General features: G+C 35.6%; 1 long non-coding RNA gene across 1 annotated transcript in view; it reads right to left on the bottom strand.

The window, feature by feature from the left end:
- LOC127143087 (uncharacterized) overlaps positions 1–6988 on the bottom strand; it is a 51250-nt gene extending 44262 nt beyond the window's left edge. Inside the window, exons 1-4 of the long non-coding RNA XR_007814270.1 lie at positions 6816–6988; positions 5348–5741; positions 1322–1511; positions 979–1017 (exon numbers count right to left, since the gene is read on the bottom strand). This is a non-coding gene — a long non-coding RNA (uncharacterized LOC127143087). The remainder of the gene's footprint in view (positions 1–978; positions 1018–1321; positions 1512–5347; positions 5742–6815) is intronic.
- Positions 6989–8863: the final 1875 nt, after the last annotated feature.

Below are 8863 nucleotides of genomic sequence, written 5' to 3'. Positions count from 1 at the left end.
GATTTTTGACCCTTACTATACTATGACATTTTTTGACCATTTTTGACCCTTACTATACTATGACTTTTTTTTGATGATTTTTGACCCCTTACTATACTATGACATTTTTTGACCATTTTTGACCCCTTACTATACTATGACATTTTTTGACCATTTTTGACCCCTTACTATACTATAACTTTTTTTGATGATTTTTGACCCCTTACTATACTATAACTTTTTTTGATGATTTTTGACTCCCTACTATACTATGACTTTTTTTGATGATTTTTGACCCCTTACTATACTATGACTTTTTTTGATGATTTTTGACCCCTTACTATACTATGACATTTTTTGACCATTTTTGACCCCTTACTATACTATGACTTTTTTTGATGATTTTTGACCGTTTTTGATCCCTTACTATACTATGACATTTTTTGATGATTTTTGACCGTTTTTGATCCCTTACTATACTATGACTTTTTTTGATGATTTTTGACCGTTTTTGATCCCTTACTATACTATGACATTTTTTGACCATTTCTGATGTATTACTATATTGTGAGATTTTTTATGGTTTTTGATGCCTTACTATACTATACCATTCTTGATGGTTTTTAGTTTTTGCTATACAATGACCCTTTTTTTACGTTTTTGATGCCTTATTATGACTATTATCTCTTTTTTTGTGATTACTAATTACCTCTTAGTTACATTACTCCCATTAATACAGATTACTACGATATCATTAATTTTGTTTATGTTAAAGATTGTATGGTACAGACTTATACTTTTTTTGACATCATTACTTGTTACATGGTTTTTATTTAGCTCTGTGACATCTGAGAGACAGTTTAAGTGTCTTTTTCTTTCCTAATAATATTTTAATAATTGAATGAATTGTTTATGTTTTAAGGTTTACAAGTATTTACTACTTATTATTATTTACTGTTATTTATCTGTGTTTTTATGGAAATAAAAATATTTTCTTACCTTACCCTTTCGTGGATCCTATTGTTTCTGTGAATTCAGCTGAAACACACAGAACCTTTGTTTAAAACCCAAGTTTTTCCAAACACAACATTAATCATAAATAACAATTCACAACTTGGCATAACTGGTCATTATCTTTACAGTAGCAGTCGTTTCATCCTTAAATTCTTCATTTCTTTTAAGTTTTTTTAACAATAAGTATGTAAATAAACTTCATTAATGAGTTAAGTCTTTTTTTTTTTTTGACAAATTACGAACTATTCAGACTGAAGATCAAATATATAAAACATGCAATGTCAGTGCTCTGTGTTGGACAGTTGATGTAAAGCTATTTGTGAATTACCTGGAGGCCTCTGTCCTGGTCTGAAAGAACTTCTTCATTGTATGAGGACTCTGTGATCGTGGATGATATCTCTGCAAGTCATGGACAACGTCCCTGATTGTGGACAATGTCTCCCTCATCCTCAACAACATCTCTCTGATCATGGACAATGTCTCTGTGATCATGGACGATGTGGACAAAGTTGTGACACCTGAAGGAAATCAAACAGAAACATACAAAGGAATATTATCAATACACTACTACCTATTCCTCATTGACACTTTAATCATGAAAATTCTGAAAAACTTTCAACATTACAGCTGAGCCACAACATTTTCCATACATTGAGGGCTGTTCCAGAAAATGAACAGTTGACTGTCATCACCTCCTGAAGAACCAACAACAACAAGTATTTGGGAAAAGTAAAATGATTATTAATTGTGTGTCTATCAACTACTCAGTGAAGCAATGATGTATGTTACTGTGAACTGCACAACAATAATAAACACTATCAGTTAAGTCAATTTTTTGAATGCAGGATTTTAACTTATGTTGTTTATTACACTTCAGTAAAAAGTCTGAGTATTTCTTCCACCACAGACGATCACATAGAGAATCATTCCACATTTCAACCTTCTTCTTATTAACACATTTAAAATGTCTTTGTTTTGTGTTGTTTTCATGTAATGAATACAACCAAATTTACATAGGTCAGCAGCTTATGTGAAAATTTTTAAGTAAGTGTAGAACTCGTCGTCATATACTGTAAAGATATTTTTTTAAATCACACTCTGAACAGTTAAAATTAACACACTTATGAACAACTCACTCCAATATTTTATCTGTAGACTTGATATTGTTTTGCACAGTGTAGTCTAGTGTGTCTAGCACATACACATAATTAAGAATTTGTGATTATGTACAATCAAACTGAAGCTAAATATTTTTCAACCCCATTATAATCCTTAACAATAACATTTGACATTTTTGATGTCTAGTATAACATGACATTTTTACATCTGTTATTATTATTCTGCATATTATTACTTCTGCATTGTTTTTATATTACAGATTGCTTTTGCTGTGACTGACATTAAATTACTTTGCCATTATATATTACTTTTTTTATTCCATATTACTTCCATATTTACAGATAACTTTTACTGTTGCAAACTACATCTAGTTCAAATTTTAAAAATAAATGTATAAATGACTTGCATACATTCTTTATTTTAAGGACCTGGTCTAAAATTTCTGGTTTTAATAAACAATAAGAGAATTTTAGAGGGGTTTTTAGCAAAAATGTACCAAGTAATTTAACATGCTTTTAACATGCTTAAAAAAGGTTTAAATTTAAATAAAACATCCCATCAAGTAGTTTGGCATAATCTTACACGATCACTGTTTTATAGTAAATAAAAGTAAGCTAACAAAATTATTTTGAGTATTAACATTAGTTTGGGGAAATCGTGTCATGAACTCAATTTACTGAAATGTCAGCATGGTGTAACCACAGTTCAAGGAGCCCTTTTGTTAATATTGTTTATCATATCATGTGACAGGAAGTGTTATTACACAGAAGGACTCCTGACAAGCCTAGCTGCTGCAGGACAAGGTTAGCTGCTCTCTTTTAAAGATGAGATAATTTGACATTTGTAGAGCGTGGTCACATACGCTTGGGTGTACATGTCAAATGGTATGACCTCAGAAAAATATTTAAAATTCATGATATTTGTAAAAATGAGTATTTACTTTAAAAATTATGTTTGAATTGTTCAGACCAAAGACATGTGCATCCATAGGTGTCTATGATAATTCCTGAGAAATTTGATTTTAAGTTGAAATGTCAAGTGGTGTAACTGGTTACACCACTTGACTTCTAGTACAAACCTTTCCGTTAGAGGCCTGTTTTTTTAAATATCAGCAGTTTATTATGCTGATTAAAGGTGCAACATGAATAAGTTACTTATGCACAATTGCTGAACATGAAAATAACTGTAAAAGGCCTAAAACTCCAGTAAATTATAAGAGAAATGTTTTAAAGATGAAAATTTACATCTGGGCAATAAAATTCAATAAATTTCTGCTTTATCATAATTAATATGATATAATAGAGTCTTTTTTCTATCATTAGATGCCTTTTTCAAGTTGTAATGTATTGTGTAGTTACCAGGAAGGAGAGAGGGAAAGACTAAAAGCACTCTAGTAGCTGAGCTTTCCAAACAAAAGCCGGAGAAGATGTGAAAAAAGTGGAGAGAGTACCAGAGAAACTATAGAAAAAACAAAAAGGAGCTTGCTGATGTTCTTGACTTAACTCCACAATCTGTGGACATTTCAGTGGATGAGGAAATTCAACATCCAAATAATCCTGAGCCTATGCACAATCACCTTTCCAAAAAGCTTTCCACTTTAGTGGCAGCTGCAAGCAGGTTACAATCCACGCCTGTGTAGTGTATGCAGCCTCATCAGCCTTCTCCTATACACGATGAATGTGCTGTATGGGCTCACATGGAGCCTGTATTGAGAGATGTCATAGGCAAGTGTAACACACCACCCACAACTCTACATGTTATCAGTGATGGACCAGTGACCCAATACAGAAACAAGAAAAACATTTTCCTGCTCAGCACAGTGCCTTTCCTGACTGGTTTCAAGAAGGTCACTTGGAACTTCAGTGACAGCGGATGGCGGATACAGCCGTCTGAAGTGGCACTGATTTGCAAAGAACTTACTGAAAGTTCAGTCATCTAACATAAAATGCTAGTGGATATCTGAGGAAGCCATTTGCAAAGTATGATGAATCAGTGCCAACGAATGTCCCTGCTGTGAGGGGTACACTGAAAGTTCACCAAGTGACCTCTGAAGAGCCATCTGTGATTCAGTGGAGGGAACTTTCTTGTTTCTGTGCAAGACCTGGTATCTGCAAGTGCTATTATTCAACTGTGGTAGATTTCCACACCCCAAGAGAAAACCTTCCCTCAACGTCTACTGACGGTCAGCAGGATTTGAAAGGCAAGTTTGTTCTGGTCAGATATGAAAATAAGCCTTTTGTGGGACATGTTATGCAGGTGATTGGAGAAGAAGTAGAAGTGAGCTGCATGCAACAGCTGGGCGGGAAGAATGTCTTCACCTGGCCTCATCCACCTGACCTCATATTCTATTATGAGTCAGATGTGCTGCACATAATCTCAGAGCCAGAGCCTTTGAATTCACGTCATTCAAAACTGTGCTGAGCTGTCGCATTGAAATAGTTTTCTGGACAGTCAGGTTTCTCCCACACCTGCTTGCTCTCTCTTACTTCAGTAAGTTCAGTTCAGATGACCTGTCATTCTTGGTTTTCTTGGTCAATTTCTTCAAGAAACAATGGCCTTTGGCTGTAGGGGTGGTATTGTCAATTGGTGTAACCACTTAGCGTCAAGTGGAGTAACCAGAATTTCTTTTAAAAATATAAAAATATGCAGTTCAGTTATTGTGGAATGAATAATATTCTCTATTACAATGTAATAATGTGTTTTTCCACAATTTTTAAATAATTTGTCAAAAATTATTGAGAAAACCAAGGTCATTTCAGCCTTGTGTTGACCTCAGTACTGTGAAAACGGCTGAAATTTAAATTTACCGATTATCCCAATAAAATCCATTGACATGTGGTATTTTAAAATCAAATAATTACTTTTATGAGTACATGTACAAACACTTTAGATGTATAAAATATTCAATATTCTTCATTTTGTTGCGGTTACACCATTTGACATTTTCAGGTGTATTCAGTCTTTCCTTTTGTTAAAAATGTTGTAAATGTCATTTCAAATGACATAAAACCAACATGAACACAAAATATACATTTTAACAAACCTGAGGCATGCTTTCAAAACATGATTTTAAAAGATTTTTTAAATTGTCCTGTGGACAACCCTTATTTGTCACTGACCCAATTACAGATTAATTTTATCATTACACTTTTCTGGTATGCTGAATACTGAACATAAACTAGTTAAGGTCAGTGCTCTCTGTTGGACGGTTGATGCAAAGCTGTTTGTGAATTACCTGGAGGCCTCTGTCCTGGTCTCAAAGAACTTCTTCATTGTACGAAGACTCTCTGTGATCGTGGACGATGTTTCTCTGATTGTGGACGATGGCTCTGCGATAGTGGACAATGTCTTTGAGATCATCATAGGCGGTGTCTCTCTGATTGTGAGTGCTGCCGTCGAATCTGGGACCCCCGTCACTGCCGATTCTTGTGCAGGTCTCTACGAGTGATGGACAATGTCTCTGATCATGGACAACATCTCTCTCATCTCTGACAAGGTCTCTGTGATTGTGGACAATGTCTTTGATCATGGACAATGTCTCCCTCATCTTCAACAATGTCTCTGATCATGGACCATGTCTCTGTGATAGTGCACGACTGCTCGGTGATCGTGGATGGAAGTGGTGACACCTGGAAGAAATCGAACAGAAACATACAAAGGAAATGATCAATACACTACTACCTATTCCTCATCAACACTAACCATGAAAACACAGAAAAATATTCAACATTACAGCTGAACCAGAACATTTAACAAACATTAGAGAGTTGTTCCAAAAAATGAACAGTTGACTGTCATCACCTCCTGAAGAACCAAGAACAACAAATATTTGGGAAAAAGTAAAGTGATTATTGTCTGTCTATCAACTAATCAGTGAAGCAATGATGTATGTTACTGTGAACTGTACAACAATAAACACTATCAGTTAAGTACATTTTTGAATGCAGGATTTTAACTTGTGTTGTTTACTATATTTCAGTAAAAATCTGAGAATTTCTTCCACCACAGACAGTCACATACTGAATGATTATTTCACATTTCAACCTTCTTTTTATTAGCACATATTTAAAATGTTTTGTGTTGTTTAACCAAATTTATTAAGATCTTAACAGCAGCTTGTGTGAAAATTAGCAATAATGTAGAACTGGTCATTATATACTGTAAGGATATGTTTAAAGTCACCCTCTAACAGTGTATAAGCCCTGGGGCTAGAGCAGGCATATTACACTGAACAGGCTTGGTGACTGCAGTGAACAGAACTGCATGTAGCATGTTCGTTCCCCAGCTCACCACTAATGCTAACGCTAACATCCAGGTGTAAAGCAGCCAGTTACAGACGCGATATAATACAAAATGACCACAAATAGACACAATGTGATGACAACGACATGATAGACCGCTATAAAAGGAGTTAAAATGGCCAGGGTGGAACACAAAGTTACAAAGAGATGCAAAATGTCGATAAGGTGACTGTAAACAAATACAACTGAGATTTAAACAGAGAAGAGCTTGTTGTGTTTTCACCCGTCCATACTGAGGATCTATAACTCATATCAGGGACGCAGTCACAGAAACACAAACACAAATGACTGAAAATGGATTTAAGGTCAAAAGATGTCACTGAAAGAGAAGGCTAATGCTAACGCTCGCTGCTAACGCAAATGCTAAAGCTAGCCGCTGGCGAGTTCGCTCCTTAGCCTTACCTTCGCGCTGCAGGTGGATTCAGCGTCCAGTCTCACTCGTGTTCGACCAAAAAAACAGCTCCAAACCCTGTTTTAGTATCCAGGCTTCTTCAGAAATTAAGTTTTCTCACCGCACTGACAAACCGATGCAACACTTCAAATGTTGGTTTAAATCTGTTTGCCGACGTCGTTTCCCCGCCTCTCTGCGCTCCTCCCACAACGTCATGACCAATGACAACACACGCAAGCCAACGTCGGCAGAAGGAACGACAGTTGACCAGGTGATTCTCTTCCGCCTAGCAACCGACTCTGATTGGTCTGACAGGGGAAGGTAGGATACCAATAAGGTGTAAATCAATGCTGTCCAGGCATCAGAAACGAACATGCCGGAAAACGGGGAAAAGAGAGAGATGCATAAAATTAAAGAAACACAACACTAACAAATATATGATAATATAATGCATAGGCTGCAGGGTATTCTGTATATAGTATGGATGCATACACTATGCTTAGGCCTTCTTGGGTATTAATTATATTGAGGAATATAATGGCTATCTTATGTTATAATTCACCTATTGATTTTTGAATGGTGACACAGTCCCAGTGTCAGTGATCTCTAGCGCCCACCAGAGGGGAGAAGTTGAAATGTCCAGGGTGTGAAGGCTCTTCATTTTTCCTGCCTGCTTCCCTACTCAGGACGTGTATAAGCCCTGCAGACGTATTACACTGAACAGGCTTGGTGACTGCTGTGAACAGAACTGGGTCAACAGCTCCTGCAGGTGGCTTGTTCATTCCCCAGATTATATCAAAAAGTCCACCCTCTGCTGGGCCTTTTTATGTAGACTATGTGGCCTGGATTAAGTGTATGTAATCAAGTTATTTTCGGTATTGATTACTTTTCCTAAATAATAGTTACTGAGAGAAATTGTAGACTATAGGCTTAGCTGAGGTGTATTTTTATAGTGTATTTTGTGACTGTCCTCCAGGTAGGGATATTCAACCCCAGGAAAAGGGGAAGGTTTGATGTTTTGCTCTTCCAATACCTGCAACTGAACCTGTTATGCCATCTGGATATTAAGCCCAGAATGTGCTATTTCTACTGATTTTAGGGTTGAAGGCGCACAAGTTTGGAGCTCATTGAATATTTTTTCATAAATACTGTGTCAGGGTGTGTGATATATACTATATATGAGATATGATATATATGTATTTGATTGTGTATTTTAAGTATTGTGCCTTTCTGAAGCCATCAGCTACCAAACAAAATTTTGCCATGTGTATGCATAATGACAATAAATGATTCTTGAATCTTGAATTTTGAATATACTGTGAGGCAATATTAATCTGTCAACCATCAGACATTTTGCCATTTGGTTTGGTTTCTTTTCAACATCTTTAGGTTTATTATAGCTGTTTTGAAGATCAGTAAGTAAGGCTGCTTTAAGGTAATTCTTTAATTAATTCTTTGCTTGTACCTTGCTAGTACCAGATGTTGTCAGGTATTTAATTTGCTGTATTAGCCAAAAAATAAATATTCCTATCTAGTTATTTAATGCATTAAGAGTTTCTCAATTGATTTTCCAGAAAACCTTGGTACATTGCTAACATTGCTACCTACTTCAAAATAAAAGCATGTAAACTGTTTAAATGTTTGTTTTAAAATAAAAACACCACCACCAACAGGTCTTTTCATGCATGCATTTAATGACTTTTTCTACATTTTTTTTTTGTTGTTGTTTATAAAATATTTACATAATATTATGACAGAGGCCAACAAATATGCTAACCTCTCCATGTCATAAATATACAAAGGTGACTTTTGCCCACTCACCCATCCAGACATATCACAAGCATCTGTTACCATCAACATTTGTTACAAGAAAACACTTTTTTTGCTTGAGCCAAATGATGTTGGAGTCCTGACACACACAAAAATAAAGAATCTGTCCATTTGTTGGTGAAAACAATCATTCACTTGTATCCATTTGCTTATTTCCATTTGAAGACAGCCATTCAGAATCAGGGAGACATCAGGAAGGTGGACGTCCAGAGTAATGTAGTTATCATCC

The sequence above is a fragment of the Lates calcarifer genome, linkage group LG12 (genome assembly GCF_001640805.2).
Source record: "Lates calcarifer isolate ASB-BC8 linkage group LG12, TLL_Latcal_v3, whole genome shotgun sequence".
Lineage (NCBI taxonomy): Eukaryota > Metazoa > Chordata > Actinopteri > Centropomidae > Lates > Lates calcarifer.
This window is presented reverse-complemented; position numbering and strand designations above follow the sequence as displayed.